This window comes from Desmodus rotundus, chromosome 3 (genome assembly GCF_022682495.2).
Source record: "Desmodus rotundus isolate HL8 chromosome 3, HLdesRot8A.1, whole genome shotgun sequence".
Lineage (NCBI taxonomy): Eukaryota > Metazoa > Chordata > Mammalia > Chiroptera > Phyllostomidae > Desmodus > Desmodus rotundus.
The window spans coordinates 93021010-93039886 of record NC_071389.1 but is presented as its reverse complement, the minus strand read 5'-3'; positions in this window follow the sequence as shown (position 1 = coordinate 93039886).

Below are 18877 nucleotides of genomic sequence, written 5' to 3'. Positions count from 1 at the left end.
GGAAGAGAATGGAGAAATTGTGAAAGTCACTCACTGCCAGAGAGATATGACAGATACAGAACCTATGGAGAGGGAAGTTGGTCAGAATATAAAAATGACTCATCTTAGTGACATGGGCATCTGCCTGCCCTGTTACTGCAGAGAGGGCAAGGAAAAGCTAAATCTTGGTTTTCTGTGAATAGGAATTTACACCTATTTATCTTCTAAATGAAAGAGTTATAACTGAATCTAAGATAGCATTTTAACTTATTTTAAACTGCCAGGTGTTGGGGTTTGTGTGTGTGTGTTTTGTTTTTTCTTTTAAAATTTTTCACTGGAAGGTCTTTTATACTTCAGTGGGAAAAGGGCCAATTTGCATTTTATCATTAGCGTTTGCAATCATAGAAAAGACATAGAAAATAATACCATATTTCAAGTTTATTCCACTCATGTGATATTTCCCCTGATAGATGGGGGCTTAGGGCAGCAGACTGGCTGGCTTGTCATGTTATGCATCTGCTGTCAAGGAATGTCACCCAATTTGGAGCAAAAGCACCAGTTAGAGTTTCACTTGGGCATAGAGACATGTTACTGGCCTCTTGGTTTTTTATAGGATTTGCGTCCTGTTATGAAGGCTTCCAACTTCTAGGAGTTTCAGAAATGCCTTGCATACAATTTGTCTGCCTGGTTTTATACCTCATTTCTTTTTGTTTCAACATGACAATTTTCATCTGACTCCTTTCATTGCTCAGCTAACGCCTTGGTTTCTCACAAACCCAATAAAAGATTTTAAACTCCCTAAAATTAGTTTTCTCATTCTGTTTTCAGTAGATTTCACCTAAGTTGTTGACTCAGCTGTGCTCCCCATGAAGGTATTGACTATAGTTCCCAAAGGCAAGTAGAAACATCAGTGTGCAGGATGCCCATTCGGTGTGTCCACTGCAGCTAGGGCCTGGCTGCTAATGACAGTGCTTCCTGAAGGATGTGTCCTGCCCACCTGCATGAAGCTGCCTCATGTAAGCACATCTCCAACACAGCTCCTCATATGCTACTGCTGGGCCAGTTCCCAGCAGGCCAGAACTCTCTTATACTTTCCATGGAATTAAAGGATAAGGAATACATGAAAAATTAAGAGCCAAAGATAATTTCCAATTCATCCTTTAGACAAAAGTCTGAACCTTTGTTCTTTATGACTTATTTTCCACTTCTGGTGGAATTTGAACGATGAAATACTAAAAAAAAAAATTCATAATCTGTGAAAAATCAAGGGTTGACTATAATGTTATTGGTTTAAATATAGACAGATAAATTAATTGATGTAGCTTAGAGATACAGTGTGTCCTCACTTAGGTCATTGAGAGGCTGTCAGAAGCTGTGACTTTTAAGCAAAATGACATAGAACGAAACCAGTTTTACCACAGGCTAATTGATATAAACAGGAGTTAAGTTTCTACAGCATATTTCTGATCACAAAAAATCACCAAACTTCTAAGTAAAGACTCAAAATCTACTTTTAAACTGAAATATATGTGAGCTATATAAACATTTATGAAAGATTAATAGAAACAAGTAAGATTATTATTTTCCAACCTGCTTATTTCAGTTCAGGGCCGAAAGTGTCTGGAGCCCATCCCAGCAGCTGAGGGCACAGGCAGGCCCCACCCTGGACAGGACACCCTTCCGTTGCAGAGCCCATCACACATCTCACACTCAGTCACATAGGTGGGACACTATAGACGCATGCAGAGCTCTGGCTGTGGTAGGAAACCAGAGTCCACAGAGAAAACCCTCACAGACATGGACAAAGAGTGTACACTCCACAGACAGAGACCCCAGCTGGAATTGTTTGTTTTTTTTTCTCATCAACGTTTTAAAAAAGTGACGTTGAATGAAACTGCATTATTCAAGAAGCTATTGTATAGATTAACTACATGGAGAGTTTAGAAGCCCACATTCTTGGCCAGGCCTGATATCAGCCCTGATCAGATGCATTTTTTGACTGCTTGAGAGTTCCAGTTACAGCATTTTAAAAGAAACTGTTCAGGAGGAAGAAACTCAAAAGTTACTTTAAGTTCTAAATTCCCATGACCACACTTTTCAACAACTATTCTTAGTGAGTTTTGGCTGAACTACACGGCCTTCTCTCTGGCAACTTTATCTGGCCTACCATCTGCATAGAGCAGAATGTATGGGTGGTAGTAGTGGAGTTTTTCCTAATGACTATATGACAGTGGTAGTGGATCATACTAATTTTTCTTGCTGTTATATTAAGGGGACTTTTTTCCCTCTTATATACTTTGTTCTTTGTGTTACCTGGCAAGCCATTTTTAAAACTGAGAACTTTTGATTGCTTTCTCTGACTTTGAGGCAGATTTTAGTCCTCTTCTATTTCCATACCTTTGTGCTCCTCTATCCTGGATCACTTTCACACCTCCTCAGCCCCTTGCCCCATGAACTAATTGCTTTGCCTCTTAGTCCCTGACTAGGGTACTGCAGTAGAAAACCAAACTATAGCAGGTTAGCTGTAAAGTAAAGTAATAAAGAGAACAACAATGTTATTTACATGAGTTGCGTTTTCAACTTTTTTTTAAATTGAATTCCTACTTTTCCATTAAGTAATTTCTTCTTACCTTGGCCACACTTCAGATCCTGGATGTGTGGGTCTGTGTTGGTTTGCATTATTATTATGTTTTCATGTATTTAACATGATGCATATTCATCCTACTAACAGATTGGAGGCTTAAATAAGTGCACAGACATGAATGATAGATTTTATTTTAGCACATGCATATGTTTTCTTTCTTATAAACAATAGCTTTTTAGGACTAGAGACCTGTAAGGATTCCTACTAATGTTTTATTTGAGAACAAATGCAGAAAATGTTTCTATGTAATTATAATTTTATCCTAGAAATTTATATACTATGTTTGCTGATTTCAAATTGTGAAAGAAAATTTCAGTGATTGCTGTTACTCCTTTCACATCATTTTCTGGTTTAGATATGTTTAATTATAGTTCTTATTGCTGTTAAGTATCCTCCTGTTTGTAAGCATTTATTTGTTAAAACACATTTAGAAGGATGTTGTTATTCTCTAGGAAAATCAGTTTTAAACCAAAATTTCTAGCCCATATTTCCCTTGGTTATAATGCTGGAAAGGGGAAATGAAATGCATTGCCATACCAGTTTTTGTCTCCCACCCCCCACTCACTCATGGGTTTTGACATGTTTTAAGAGAAATAATAGATAAATTAATTCTCAAAGAATTTAGAATGTTCTACCTGAACTAGCAAGTCAGTGTCCCACATCAAACAGAGGGAGGAGCTTTATGCATTCTTAGTTGATCTATATTTACAGAATTTTCACATTGTTTTTCTTGCTTGCTTTACAATACAGTAATTCTTTCGTTTAAAGATGTCTAAGTTCCAAACTCACTAAATTGTATACACTAAATATGTGCAATTTTTGTATGTGAATTATAACTCAACAGAGCTGATAATAATTTTTTAAATGTCTAAGAGATCTGTGTTTAACTGATTCTAGAGGCAGTGCAAATCTAGAAAGCACTTTCAAAAAAGATTTATTTTCTGTGTAAAACTAATTGCCTAGGTACTGATTCAGAGATATCCTCTGTACATGTACATTGCAGCACTTCAAGCTTGTTTTTCAAAGCAACAGACAAAGCCTCTTGTACTCCATGCATTACTCTTTTTCTGTACATGACCTCTCTTAATTTTTGTAAATTAAGCTAATTTGCCATGAAGTAAAGACATAATTATTACAATTTTTGCAATATTTACTATCCAAAAGCAACATTTAAAAAAACATATTTTGGATCATGGAAAGTGATGAGGATAATGAAAAATCCTGTGTTATACTTTTTAAAACATTTTGTGCCCAGGTCTTATTTGATAAATACTTACAATTAGGGCTAATACAAACTGACTGCCAAAGAGAATTTCTTGGGTGAAAATCTTTAATAAATAAAAAAGTAACAGCTGAAACTCTGAAGGAGCTGTCTTTCCTGCTTGTTTTTCAAGCACATGCAAACATATTTAAACCCACGAATTTTGAGCGGGACAAAATAAGGGACTATCCTATTGGTTAGGTTTATTATAATTATGTCAGCAGTATTTGGGGATAGAAATAATCCCAGGCACTAGGCTGCTTGCACAACTATCTTTTTATAATGCAAGCATGAGAAAATTATTAGCCTTTTAATATTTTAATGTACTTATTTAATGAATGTATATGCATATTGTAGTTCACATTACACCCACACATTCACATTATTGTGATCTGTATTGGAAATTTAGAAATATAGGCATTTGTAAGCTTCACATGAAAATAAGTAATGAATTAAATATACATTATTACTATTATTTTTTAAAAATGACAAAACAAAATTATTCAAATGTGTTTTAACACAATATGTCTAACCTGACTAGAAATCTAATAACTACATATTACACAGTTTTAAATTACCAGACATGGTATACATGTCACGACCTTTAATGAACCTAAATAACTAATTTTGAATATTGACCTTCATAGAAAATATAATTATAGAATGCATGCAGTTCTGTGATGGAACTACAAAGCTTCTGTCAAAGCTTTTTACTTTATCCAATGAGATTTCATACTATGTAACCATACAAACTAACAGAAACAGCAAATTAACTTTATAAACTTGACAGTCCTTACATTTTTAAAAAATAGAAATTAGAATATTTTATATTGTAGAAGCATTTTAATGAAATACTCTTCGAAGAAGCCTAAGAAAGCAGCTTATTTAAATATGAAATAACAAAATACAATACATATAAAAATTCATAACTCTGATATATGAAATTATGCTGACTTTTTCAGCATATCTAATAATTATGAATAAAATTAACATTGTTAATGATATTTACAATTAATTGCCTTCAACTATTGAAAAACACTTAGAGACAAAAAACATTATTTAATATATAAAATCTATGGGAGTCTGAACTATTAAAATCTCCATTTAGTTTTGGTTCCTGACACACCCCAAGTTCTTTTCAGGCCATCATAAACAAAATGCATGCAGAAAACTTATTTGCCTGTCCAGGGAGTGCCCATGGTTCATGGGCAAGCAGTAGACAGTGGCCACCAGAACATTCCAGAAGACTGAAGCAAGCATTTCAGTCTGTGGGTGATGGTGGCGGCAGACATCAATTTCTTACTCCTTTTGCATACATAATTCATTTTAGATTCATAGGAATTGATTATATCCTATGGCTTTTTATCTCCTGAAAGTCATATTTTTATAGTGAGGAGAAAAGTTGTTACAAAACTAGATATGGCTGGCAGCAGGCAAGTGAGAACTATAAGCTAACTAATCAAAATTAAAAAGAAAAAAATTAAGTGAAAGTAGATAGAAGAAAGTTGAGTCAATAGACTGACGTCGGTTTCTTCTTTTCTTCCTACTCCTTTTCTTCCCTCTCTTCTTCCTTCCATTTTAATTTTTGAACAGAACAAATGGTTCTGAGAAAATAAGTTATTTTTTAACAGTAATAAGTACATTTAATAACTTGTCATTTTAGCTTTCAGTCTTATTTGATCTAAAGGCAATGGCAAGTTAAGGCAGGCCCCCCAAAACTATACAAAAATGGCCCCGACTCAAGGGGCCTCCCTCTTTGTCCTTGGGCAAGCCTCGTCTGACAGGCAGCCCGAAGGATTGCTGTGGTCAGGCCAGCAGTAGACATGCTGGGTCAGTGCCCGCTACTGCCTGGCACATATGCATGTGCCCACACACACACTCCTAAGAAAACGTTGAAAACGGAATTTGGAGATAGCAACTATGGAAAAATGTTGTAGTGGGTGAGTGAGGATGGTCCCACTGGAAATCACATTCCAGATGGTGGGTGTGAGGAATTGGGGGGTGCGATTGTGGGGGCTCAGGACTTCTGAATGTTTAGATTCCCTTTTGCTTTAGCCCTGTTTTACTCCAACTTGCATCATCATGTCTCATCAGTCACAGTTTAAATATTTATTTTCCCCACATTTCTTTCATCTTTAATGTAAATTGAGGTCCTCAGCAGAATTCTATGTAAAAAGAATTCTGAGAGCAGCATTGTAATTTTAAAAAAATTATCTGATTTACACATTTCTCTTTTGTGGCTGACCTATTCATCATAGGAAGATTGTATACTAGTATTTTGCTTCTGACAGCTCTTAAGATCATTTGTGGCCTGTGCAACTGGAGAATTGTGTTTGGGAGGTTTAGTGCTTCCTAGTCACGATGCCTCTTCTTTCTAAGTCTTGAAGTGAGTAGAGAGTCTACACAGGTAAATCCTTAGGCCTAAAGGTCTGTTAGGTACTTTGTTCTCTTAGTTATATAACCTCTTTTTGCCTTTATTACAAGAAAGTGTTCAGAAGAACCAGCTTATACTCTCAAGAAAAAGAAATCAGGAACCTTATGCTTTGGATAAACTAATCCAAATCAGGTGAGTTGTCAGTTGTTTACTGTTGAATGTCAGATATAGAAAACCACTACATAGATCCAGTAATTGTTATTCAACATTGTAAAAATACCCTAGTTTTCTGTCTGAGTCATTAAGTTTAAAGAAAAAGCAAAAATGAGAAGATATTTCATACTTGACACTAGTGATTTTTTGGTTTTTGCATACCAATTTGGCAACCTCATCTCTCCTCAGCTTGCTCTGCAGATAATGGCTAATCCTGTTATATAAATCCTCCAACCCAGACTTTCTATTTTTATTATAAATAGTGTTGAAATTTTAGGAATTCATTTCTTTTGAGCAGTGCCTAAATTCAGCTGTGACTTATGTCTATGAACAAGTTGGAAAATGTACTCTGGAGTCACACATCTGAAGGGAAATGGCAGCTCTCCACATACTCAGGAAAGGGTAAGTCAAAAGAGGTAGTTTTGCTCTTGTTTATTCTGTGAATTACATTTCTATTTTAAAATATTTTAATGTTGCTGTTTGACATCTAGGGAAGAAGTCATCATCCATACTAAAATTTATTGTTAATGTTAGCAAAGTGGTAATGATAGCGGGAAATATTAGAAATATGTCGTTTTAATTTTTGAGACTTTGTAAACGATGTCTTTTCCCATACCTGCTCAGACTTAACTACAAAAGGCAAGACTCCAAATGGACTATAAGCCAGCTGACATTTATGTCCTTAAAATATAATTTAACATAACAAGACAGATATATGAAGAAGTTCACTACTAGGAAAAAAATGATGTGGATGTGAACAGTGTGATTTCCTTTTAATATTTTATTTTTAAAAGGTCAAATGAAAACAGAACTACTAAGCAAAATATGTTTCAATTTACCAAGTTAATGAATGTGTGCTAGCTTGTTTTCTAAATTGTTCACTTATATATGTTGAAAAATGTGTTTACAGTTATGAAGAGCTACATAAAGTGTTACATTATTGTATGCACAGTATACCTTCAAATACATAATCAGTATCATGTGAAAATCCATAATTATATTATTCAGCTTATATCTGTATATATTCAAAATAAGTATTTAAGCTTATAAGTAATATTTACATAGCCCAAGCAATTTTTTTCCTCTTTCACACCTTTGATTTAAAAACAAAGTGTATATGGAAAAGAAATCCTATTTATGAATTATAGTAAGGTATTAATAAGATACAGTTTGTGTTATTGTCATTTATGTCTGTTTATAAAAAATGACTAAGAATAGCTATTTAATACCATTAATTGTTTGATTAAAATAAACAGATGAAATTTTTTTATTTCCCAGATCAGTTGCCCAAACTCAATAAGACAGAATTTTTTTAAGATTTTACTTTCAGCTGACAGCCATGGCAACCTTTGCTCCATAGAAAGCTCTTATCATTTTTCCATTTTGAGGTAAATTGATGTACAATTAGTGTACATGTTGATTACACCAATGGCAAACCATATGTTTTTCAATATATTTCATGTAAAATGAATGAGATGTTAAAAATTCATTCTATGTATCCTTAGTTCAGAAATGAGATAAAAAATCAGTTTTAAGGTATAAATTCTGTAAGCCATGTTTATAGATTTAATTTTTGCTAAAATTCTTTTTGTACACAAATTCTTTGAAATAGAGTCCTCTTTGAATGTTAGGCAATACAAACTTTACAGCAATGGTAGATTATTAGAACAACATGGTATAACATCTTGATAAAATTAAATATTTCACTGTTGGCCTTCATAATCCTACAGAAAAATGTGCATGCAACACATGAGGCTGTGATTTGTATGAAATCCCAGTGCTACAGTATGGTGAGGCAAGTTCTTTTAAAATATATTAATCTGACAGAAGGTTTGAGCCAGTACATTTTATGAATATTTACCAAATAATTTTTAATGTTACCTCCTATTTATGGTTTTTTTTTATAGTAACTGAGCACATCATCATGTTCTCTCCTTTACATGGGGAAAGTAAACCTGTGTTTTTAGCTTCTTGACAAAACAGTCACTTCTGATGGCTTACATTTAGTTATAATTTGCAAAGGCGGTACTGCAAATTCAAACCGGTGGTGCAGCATGCTGACACGGACTAGCTTTTCTTCTCATTGTTGTAGTTGAAATTGAAACTCTGCACTGCTGAGAAAATGCCATGAAAATATAACCCACTGCATTCCAGGAAAATAAATAAGCAAGGCCACCCAAATTTTCAATTAGTGCTCATGTAGAATGCAGGAAATGGCAAGAGATCCTTCCAAGGCGCCCTAGGCGGGGTCGTGGACACGGAGCAGTGACAGGAAGGTTGGAAAGGGGAACACAGGCACAATGTGAAGATGGACAGTCTCCAAGGAAAACTGCATACTAATACGCTAGTACTGACTGAGGCAGACCTGCGGGTATTACATCCTGACCAAGGTTACTGCTAAGCTTCAAGATTTGAGTGTTTAATTGTGAAATAACACTTGAAAGTTATAGTGGCATTACATATTTTATATCATGAGCTTAAACATTCTCAGTATCATGCACATACAGGCTTTTAGTCACCAGAAACAGCAATATTCTGGACAGTTTGTAGAAACCATAAAATGCTTTTGATTTAAAGGCCTAAGGAATAATTGTTTCCTATTTGGTGGCTTTGCTTCTGCAATACCATAGCCAGTCGGAGAGGGGAAGAACCACTGGTCAGAAGGCAGAGGTGTGTTGGTGTCTTCCTTGCCAAAATGAGAGCCAGTCCTCTCCTGAGTCAGCAAAAGATGTAAGAATGCAGATTTCTGAGAGAGGTAAAAAAAATTATGGCTCAGATACTCCTTTCCTTGAATGTGTTTTTCTGACATGCTCAAATAATTAGTTTGAAGGTAATATTTGAAAGCAAAAAATAAAATAGATAGAAAATAATGGATTCCTCAGGGGTCTTATATACTCAGACTCCTGTTTTTACTTATTTGCTTTCTGTTTCACTTCTCAGATCTTCACTACAGCATTTAAAGTTTTACAGCTCATCATGTTGAAGTTAGTTAAGGAAAAAAATGTTTGTTTTTTAGTGGCACAATGTTGGTTGAGCTTACAAAACAGCTTCCATTATTTGGGTGAATTTTATCTGTGCTCTAAGTCCAACTACTTTTAACTTCAAACTACACTAAATTCTTTAATCGGCTTCACACTGCCTTGATAAAAAGTAAAGCCACACATTGGATTTATTTGTACAATCAAGGAGTGAAATAATTGAGGAGCTACTATGGACTACAATTGTTAAAATAAGAAATAAAACACACAAGTGATGTCCAAGCTGCAGTTCTGTAAGCAGGAAGAGTGATATGGGTAAGTAGAAGACAAATATCCATCACTCCACCTAAAGATTAAGTATGAAATTCAAATTATATTTTGTAATTATTTAATAACAATCCTTTGTATTTGTAGTAAGTAAGTATAGGAGAGGTTTTTTTTTTTTTTTTAAATGAGAGCTTTTTCATCACCTCATGAAAATAAAGTAAGTGGGGACAAAAGTACTGTCTGTATGTTTCTTCTTAGCTGATTTCTTCTAGTTGAGAGGATTTTCTTGGCAAATCAATTATTTTGTTAGGTTTGAAAGGCTATCATTTCCTTTCACAATAAAACCAAGAATTTTATTTTTAAATAATACTGCAGCATTTCTTATAATTAAATTCTAACAGTTTGAGAGTGTTGTCTTTACTTACTTCTCTCAATAAAATAAGGAACAGAAGAAAAAAACCAAACCTCTTTCCATTTGCAATAGATTCAAAATATACATATATCTTTAGATTTAGCAAGTGAAGCAGTTTTCAGCCACAGGGAAACTCAGAACTGTAGCCTGCTGTTAGTCTCAGGGCGGCTCAGAGAGGAACTGCCTGGGAGCTGGGGCTCCAAGTCTTGGTCTTTGGATTGCCCTCCTGCGTGCCTTCTTGTGCTATTTTCATTTTTTCTCTTTCCTCCTCTCCCTTCACCTCCACCCCTGAGGCTCTCAAGCGCTCTCCACAGTCCAGCCATGGAACCTGCCTCCAGGAAATTACCAAATGAATTTGCACTAAAGTGTAAGTTATTCATAGTGTTTAATTTAATTCATTCAATATAGGTTTACAAGCACCATACTTGGTATGGTCTCAGAACTATAGAAATAATACTGGCACTCGTACTTTGGATAAGATACCAAAACAAACAATCCTAATGGAGGCTTCGGGATTTGTGGCAGAGTTGGAAGGGACCTTGATACCATGTAAACCAAATCTCTGACTTTATAGATAAAAAAAGTTAAGATTTATAAGCAGACAATTGACATGACTATATTTCCACCAAAATGCAATAGGAACCTGCTGGTATAGTGTTTTTCTGGATTATTTCAATATCTAAAACTTTCTCATATGTTGTAGTAGATGAAATTATTGTTTAAAATATTTACTGCCCCCATCCAGGCTTTTCCCTATGAGGGAATTATACATCCTCATCCCATTGATGCCAGTCTTAGCCATAGACTTTTTTTTGACAGTGGAACAGGAGGAGAAGAGACCTGTGCTTGGAAAGCTATCACATGGTCTGTCACCTTCTTTATCCTCCTTTATGATATCTGCAGTGTTCCTGATATGGGCCACTTCTTCAGCCTCAGCCCTCGTTTCAGAAAGGATGAATGGAGCAGAGCACAGTCAAGACGGATGTTATTACTGAGAGATGTTATATAGACTGAGGGAGAAATTTCTGTTATAAACCCTGATATTTCAGAATTGTTTGATATTGCAGCAAAACACAGTCTCAGCCAAAACAGAGATCAGTTGGTTGGTGGTTACCCATTTCATTCTGTTTAATTTAACCTTAATCAGGGTCCTTATATACATCATGATCATTCTTTTTTTTTTTTTTTAAGTAAGATCAAAAAGTGAATTAATGGAGGGTAGACACCCATGTGTTCCACAGCAGGGCTTCATGGAACAGTCTCAGCTCTGTGGAGGTCAGATCTAGGTGGAGAACAGTGCACACGGAAAACTGTTGGTCCTGCTTCTCAGTGCTCACTTGGTCCATATACAACCTGAGGTACTTACATTTGACTGAATTTTTCAGAAGCATCAGCATAGGTTCCATGAGAGGAAGAGATTCTCCAGGAAAAAAATGAGGAAGATATTCTGTTTGGTAATTTGAGGTGTCTTTGGCCTGAGCCATGTGTTCTTGAAGCAAAAAATCAGAAAAAAATCCCCATGATATTGGTCTAAAGGTGATCTATTTATAAGACAGTAATAAAGTGGGCACAGAGCATATTCAGCTTAGGGGATCAAGGAAGACTTCTTGAAGGAGGCAGCTTTTCTAGTGCACTTTTGAAGAATGAGTAAGAAGTCAACATTCAGAGACAGCAGAAAACCATTTGCCCCACAGATCCATTCTGATAGATACGTTACCATAGGAAGGCCTAAAATGTTTCAAAAAAATATGTTGCCTTTTCCAGAACAAATGTTTTAACTCAAAGAATTAATATTTATTAGATTAGGACAACAATTTTATTTGTTTGTTCTTGTTCAAATGGCAGAAGTTCTGAAATTTGATCTCTTACAGCATTTTGCTTAGTTTGATTTCTCTGCTTTCATTTGTATTCTCTACCCTAAACACTGAGGTACTCGAGGGCAGGGGGAGTGTTTTGCTGAGCTGTTACCCTGAAACCTACTATACAATTCTTGACACAAACAAACAAGGCATAGATGCTTATTGAGGAATAAATAAATAAATTCTGTAGGCCATTCCCATTTATATTTACATGTAGAAAATATGCACACTTTATGATGTGAATGAACTATATGCCTATCTTTAACATTTAGAAAAAAAATCAGAATCATTGTCAAGAATTGTCCTACATTTATAATGACCTTCCCTGAACAGCAAGCCAAATGTCTTCCTTTCCTGAAGATCATAATACACAGCGATGCCATGACTCTTCCTGTTTTATATGTAACCACGTATGCCTTTATGAATTCATGTGTTACTACAATTTTTAAAAAGTGGAAACAAACAATATCTAATTGTCCCTTGAAGTTGATTTATAAACCACAGCTTTTAGCTCAGTGTTTTATTTATTTATTATGTTGCTTTATTTTATTTTTATTACATTATTTTTATTGTATTTTCCATTACCATTTATTCCCCTTATACCCTCTTCTACCTCCATCCATGCCCCCCCCCACCCCTGCAATCATCACACAGTTGTCTGTGCCCATGAGTTGTCTTTTTTTCTTTTTGGCTTGATCCCTCCACTCCTCCCACACTTCCCAATCACCCAGAGTTGTCAGCCTGCTCTGAGTCTATATTTTGCTTGTTAGCTTAGTTTGGTCATTAGATTCCACGTATGAGTAAAATCACATGATATTTGCCTTTCTTTGACTGGTTTATTTCACTTAGCATAATGTCCTCCAGGTCCATCCACACTGTCACAAAGGGTAAAATTTTCTTCTTCTTTATGGCCAAGTAGTATTCCATTATGTAAATGTACCATAGCTGTTTTATCTACTCATCTACTGATGGACATTTGGGCTGCTTCCAAATTTTGGCTATTATAAATAACAATGCAATTAATACAGGGGTGCATATATTTTTTTGAAATAGTGTTTTGGTTTTCTTCAGATAAATTCCCAGAAGTGCAATTTCTGGGTCATAAAACAGTTCCATTTTTAATTTTTTTAGTTTTAATTTAAAAATGATATTCATGACCATCTGAATTTCTAATCCTGCCTCAGCTCATGCTAGGGTCTGTGTACATTTCTGAATCATAGAGCTATGATCCTTAGAAACCAGGGAGCTCTGGAGGGTGTGGCTCAGTTGGTTGGGCACTGTCCCACAAAGCAAAAGGTCACTGTTTGGGACATGTGCAAGAGGCAACCAATCAATGTTTCCCTCATACATCGATGTTTGTTTCTCACCCTCTCCTTCTCCCCCCCTTACCCTCTCTCTAAAAAATCTTTAAAAAAGAAAAGAGAAAAAATGCCAGGGAAAGCTATCCATTGGAAGGGTGTGCTCTTCTGAGAGACTCTTTCTGCTGGCTAAGATTCAGCCAGTGAGAATTACCAGGGTAATGGTAACATGAAAAAAACACAACAGTTAAGATGCCATGACTGTCTAGTCTAATATAGATTTTTAAGAAGTAACATTTATAAGCATGAAATAGCCTAGAATGATTTATATAAGCAAAGTAAGTAGACACTGTGTAAATGTCTGCTGTTGCTCTTATCTTTTGAGGCAGTGGATAAATATGTGCTGTGCTCTGTCGGGCAAGTGAACCACTCACTGTGAGCTTCAGTTTTCTAATGTATTTAATGGAAATAATATTTTCTATTTCCCAGCAATTGTGGAGTCTGGAACAAAGCAGATTCTCCTTAAGTATTTATTTCCTTCTCTTTGCCTATCATAAATAAGTATTTATCATGTACAATGATATGATAAATTATTACTGGTTTGATTATTACTGATTTTGGTAAATACAAAAATTTATCAAGTCACTTCTGTGTGCAGGGGATTGGCTCAGTGCTAATTGTACACTGGTACGGTGCTCATTGAGGGTTTTCCTTCTTTCTTCCCCCTGCCCTTAAATCTCCTCACTCCCATCCTTTTCTCATGAAATACAAACTCAAGCCATAGCCTATTTAGAGGTTGTGGCACATGGCCATACCCAATATAGCAGTCCACTCCAAATTTAAATTTGTCACCATTTTTTAGAGGGAATGGAAGAGAAAAATGAATTTAATTTAGTATAAAATAATAAACATTTCTGGGCGCTGGAAACATCTGTGGTGTTTTAAGAGCTGTTATCATTAATCAGTCAAGCATGTTTACCCAGACCCATGATTGCTTAGGAAACTGAACCTCATGCCCTCAGCCCTTCAATGAGAGATGGCCACCAAAATCTGAAGCAAAGGGTACATGTTCCCAGTAATCATTATATGCCTTGACTGGCTCATGAATGTGGCCTCTTTCATGGCTAAGAGGTGACATAAACCAGTAGTTTGGAATATTGTAAAGCTCTACTTGTACTATTGCTACCTTATGGCTCTTGATTTTTGGCCAAAGCAGTTGCTTGTGGTTCTGCTTTTTAATAGTTTATCCTGTTATAATTTTGAGAGGCAGGCATCTTCTGCATGAATTTTCTTTATTCTAGTTGTAAAATAGCCATGGTAATTATTATCATTAGCTAATTTTTACTACATAAAAAGAAGCATGACATTTGATTGGGGGGAGAGTTTTCAGGACTCAACAAGGCACATCTGATTTGCAGTGTCCATAGTCTAATCTCATAATGGGTGGGGGTCTGGGGAGGGGTGAGTGCTAGGGAATGTGTCTGATGAGTGTGCTCCTTCAGTGTGCAAAAGACACATTCCTAATAAACCATGTCAAAAGGGAAGCCCAACACAGAAGATGTAAATCCTTAAAAATAAGGTTTCCTGTTTAGAAAAGAATTTGGCCTCCAGTAAACATATATGTGTTAGTTAAGTATTATTATCTTTATTATTAGTGAATTAGGCAACTATGTGAATTTTGTGCTATTTACTGTAATGGAAAAGACCGGAGAAGGTTTTCAGGAAAAAAGTATTAGTATTTTTGGAAGTACTAAGTCTAAGATGTTCATTTAAATTTCTGAGCAGAAGTGTCAGAACTGGACATAAGAATCTTAAATTGCCGGGGAAAGGTCAGAGCTAAAGATTAGATTTGATCTTTAATCAAGGGTCTTGAATGAGATAATGAACATAAAGAGAGTGGAACAAGGAAAGAGGAAGATCCAAGAGGAAGAGTAAGAAGGAGCCAATGATGTTGGAGGAAAATAATGTGTTTTCTAAGGAAAATGGTGTTGCAAGGAATAAGTGTGGTCAGCTGTGTTAGTTATTACTGAAATGTCAAGTCGAGTGGGTTTTGAAGCTTGACCATGGAATGTGGTAAATGGAGGTAACTGGAAATTTGGATAGGAGGGGCTTCAGTGTCATGGTGAAATAAGAGCCCATGGGCAATGAGCTGTGAAGAGGGAGGTGAGAAAGTGCAGACAGCCTGGCAAAAGACAATATCCAGGCACAGGTTCCAGGCCCTTCATGTCCATCCTGCATCAATCCACATGAGATTGAGCTCTTCACACTTTTCCTTTAGGATAGTACCTCTGTAAGGACCAGAATGTTCTTAGTTCCTTTCCAGTCTTTTCAAGACAGATTGAGAAGCCACCAAGATGGTTCTGTTGCTTAAAACTAGTGAAGCCAACTAACACACTCATCTAAATAATACACTAATTGGCACAAAGAAATTTTGGGTGTCATTTGGAAGTTGATGGGTTCTGTGTCCTAAAGCCAATCTACAAATACACTCTTCAAGTAACAAAGTTTTCCTGCTCTCTGGAGTGACTATAATGTGCTTAATATGCAAAATAAATAAGACGTCTACAATAGCAATGAAGGACAATTAGACAAATCTTATAATTTGGAAGTCATCATTGATGCCTCTTAGCCTAAATGGGTCTTCTTTTCTGTTATAGACTGAGCTGTGTCCCCCACACATTTATATGCTGAGGCCATAAATCCAAATGTGACTGTATTTGCATGTAGGGACTTTAAGGAGGTAATTAAGGTTAAAGAGGTCACTAGGGTGGAGCCCTAATCTGATAGAATTGGTATTCTTTGAAGAAGACACACACACACATGATGCAGTGAGAAGATGGCATCTGCCAGTCAACGAGAGAGGCCTCAGGAGAAATCAACCCTGCTGATACCTTGGTTGTGGACTTGCAGCCTCAACAGCTATGAGAAGTAAATTTCTATTGTTTAAGCAGCCTAGCATGTGACATTTTGTGCCTGTTTGGTATAGGCACCCTTAGCAAGCTTAGACAGCTCCATCCCTACTTATTTAGCTAGTCAGTTCTGCTGTAATATCTCTTAAATTCATTCACTCCCTACCAAACCTACTGCTGGGGTTCTTCTTCAGGGGCTTATATCTACTTTTTGGACAATTAAAATAGTCTTCATATTGGTCTCATATGTGCCCTAATCAATTTGTCCTTCATACTCTGTCCAATTAATTTGTCCCAGAGAACAGAGCCAGGAACAGAATTGCAGTCAGAGGTTCCATTTAAGGCACTCCCAGTGTTGGGGAACTGGAGGAACTCTGAAGCAGTTACTCACTAGGGCCCAGGCTCTGAAGCATCACAAGTATACTGGGGAAGAGGAAGCAAGCCATAAACCCAGAGACATGTTCAGGAAATGGCCATTCACAGCAGCCATGGCATATCATTTGGCTATGTTGCCTGTCACAGACTGAGGAATTTATTCATTATTTGTCCAATTAATATGCTATGTAATGAGTACTTGGCACCCATAATACAATGGTGAACAAGAGAAGATCAGTGACGTTGCTGAGCTTATATTTTGGTGGGTGGAGATACAACATATATATAAATTAATGAGATAATTCAAGATAGGAAAAGATGCTATGAAGATTATGAAAAAGGTAATGGGTTGATCCAAGAAGCTACTTTTGACAGAGAAATCAGAGAAGTGAACTAAGTGTCATTGCACCTGGGACACGAAAGATGAGAAGGAACTAGCAAAACAGGGAATTACCTGCCACGCAGAGGAAATTGCTGCTGAAAAAGTAGATAAGATGGATGAAACAAACATAAGGACAGGGGTGGAGAAAATATAAAGAGGTTTGGCAAGAGTTAAATGATGTTGTTTCTTGTTGGCCATTGGGTGGGGAAGTATTGTATTTTCTTCTAATTAGATTTGGCAGCCACTGGAGGGTTGTAAACTGGGAGACTATAATATTAAATTTGTATTTTAGAACAGCAATGCCCATCCTTTTTGGCACCAGGGACCGGTTTTTCCACTGACTCAGGGGGAGGAGAGAGACAGGAGGCAGAGCTCAGGAGGCGGAGCCCAGACGAGCTTCACTGGTCCCAGGTTCCTCATAGGATACAGACTGGTACTGTCCAGGGCACCAGGATTGGGGACACCTGTTTTACAAGGTTATTATGGCTGCTGTGGAGATGAACTGTTGAAGGTAAGCTGGGGGTGGGGGTGGTTAAAGGGTCCTGCAGGGGCTCAGGTTAGAGATGATGCTGATTTGCACTATGGTGCTAATAGAAATATGGCAGTAGAAATAGTGAGATGTAATGTTCAGAATCTATTTTGGAAGGGGTGGTGAGCAAATGTAGACAATTGTAATTGAACAACAATAATAAAAAAAAAGAATCTATTTTGGTGGTAAAGTTGCCTGAATATGCTTTTGGGTGGGATAAAGTTGTGAGGAAAAGAGAGGAGTTGAATGATGGTGGTGCAATGAACTGAGAAATATAAGCAGTATTAGGGGAAAAATATGAAGCTATGATATCCCTCCGTTTAAGTTTGATGTACTTTATTGGACATTAAAGAAAGGGTGACTGGTCAAATGCCACTTAGGAAGAAGAGAACCTATGAGGGACTGTCACTGAAGGCAGCTGCCCACTGTCACCCATACTGGCAAAATCCAGAGGCAGAGGTTTGGTGAGAAAAGAAAAGTAGTCTTTTATTCACAAGTTGCACAATCTGGGAGAATGGCAGGCTCCTGCCTCAAATCCCATCCCCTCCATAACACCCGGCCACCCTCTGCCAGACTAGTCCAAGTGTTACAGAACACATCCAAGGGGGTGTTATATGATATACTACTATGAAAGGACCCCCCTTTTTCTCCAGGGGTGCCCTCCACTATGTTTGATTTGACAGCCGCCGGAGGAAAGATGTCTCTCAATGCCAGAGACTGGTGAAAAGGAAAGGAATTATTTATTTAAAAGCTATACAGACTGACAGTAATGACTTAATGTCTTCATTAAAATACTAAAGTCCTTTAGAATACCCACAGACACACACAGTCCTTCCTTCTCCCTCTGCCCTAGTCTGGGGTACTGTATCTCAGGAAAAGAAGTAGAAGTCCGTGATTTAGGCTCCTGGCACCATCAGCTGTGTTGCCGCCACGATCTCCAGTTAATACAAAGCCATGTGGCACCTTCTCATGGCCCACCAGCAAGAGTCCTTTCATCCCTTTTCTTCCCATCAAAGTCTCTCCTGCTTCCTAAGCTGCATGGCAAAAAGGAGCACCCTAAGGCCATGTGGTCCTGACTCTGGCCTAAGCCTCAGGATCCTCTCCTTGCATGGCTGCCACACCTGGGTTTGAATCTCAGCGCCAGTCTTCCTCTGCTGCCCCATTTCTGACTCCTCCTACAATCAGTTACACCTGCCAGCATTCCCTATTCTTCCAGCTTTACTGGGCTGCCATAGTAAATCCAGGCAGGTGTGGTCCCATGGCGTGGAGCCAATCATCTCCACACTCTCACGCAGGCGCTGTTTCCAGGGGGAGTTGCTTCCCAGTTACATCTTGGGTGGAAGTCACTTCCATCCCCCTGGCTCAAAGCATGACCACAGCTATTTAACATATCTATG